We start from the raw sequence: 1050 nt of genomic DNA, 5'->3' as shown, positions 1-1050 counted from the left end.
TCTACCCTTAGGAGAATAGAAAAGCCTCCTGGCCTAGACCCCAACTGAAGTGAGGGAGAAGATGATCAAAGGTCTCCCCTACCCCTCATCCAAGGCAGCATGAAGCCATGGAAAAGAGACTCTGAGTGCCACAGTGACCTGCAGAAACCAACGAACAAGGACTAGATGGGACAAGGACAGATGACATCGCGTGTAGGGAGTCTTTTTAGTTCCCTAAGAGTCTAGAACTCTCCCCACCCATTTCAATCCTAAAATGTAAACTCAGAACCAATGGGATTTAAGTGTCAGTATCTTTTTTAAATGGGGGCTCAAAATATAGATGGAGAGTTTTAAAAAATAAACTAATGTTTCTCACACCCTCGAGTTTGGGAGCTGAAACTGGTATTCCAGAGGATAGATTTTATCTGGGAGGCAACCCTTGCTTGACCTCACAGATTGCAAGGACCTGATCAGCTTACGATCCCTTATTTTTTGTTTTTTACACCTACGGCACCTGGTCTTCCTAGCTGGTCTCCCATCCAAGTACTAACCAGGCCTGACCCTGCTTAGCTTCTGAGATCAGAGGGGATTGGGTTTGTTCAGGGTGGCATGGCCATAGACAACTAGATTTTTTTTTTTTTTTGGAAAGAAAAAGTATTGCGGAAATGTGCTATTTTTTAAAACCTCACTTAGAGGAGAAGCTTGGGCAGTGGACAATGGCAGCGATTTAATCATTCGTTGGCCTCAGTGCTTTTATCTCTGCCTTGAAATTAAATGTGATTGTTCCGTTAAGACTGGGATTGAACTTGCATGCCAGTTCGCCCCGGTCAGTCACCATCTGCCATGTTGTCTTGGCTTCATTATTAGCAGTGTCCCTTTTACTCTCAAAAGGGTTCCGGTTTGAAAAATAACTAGGTGGTTACCCTGCTTAAGATTTAAAGGAGAGTAAGTAATCCCATGGGTCGGCCAACTCTGAGTTCGGCGCTGTGAAACAGAAGTTAAGCATTGCCAGGCAGGTGTCGCTGGAGGCCAGCAGGGCAACGAAGCGACGCCCTGCAGTTGCTGAAATTT

At 45.2% G+C, this 1050-nt stretch overlaps 1 pseudogene; it reads right to left on the bottom strand.

Moving 5' to 3' along the window:
- Window positions 1-481: 481 nt before the first annotated feature.
- Window positions 482-600, bottom strand: LOC111738398 (annotated as a pseudogene).
- Window positions 601-1050: the final 450 nt, after the last annotated feature.

This window comes from Pteropus vampyrus, unplaced genomic scaffold (genome assembly GCF_000151845.1).
Source record: "Pteropus vampyrus isolate Shadow unplaced genomic scaffold, Pvam_2.0 Scaffold37, whole genome shotgun sequence".
Taxonomy (NCBI): Eukaryota; Metazoa; Chordata; class Mammalia; order Chiroptera; family Pteropodidae; genus Pteropus; species Pteropus vampyrus.
The sequence above is the reverse complement of the archived record's forward strand: the minus strand, read 5'-3'. Positions and strand labels throughout refer to the sequence as shown.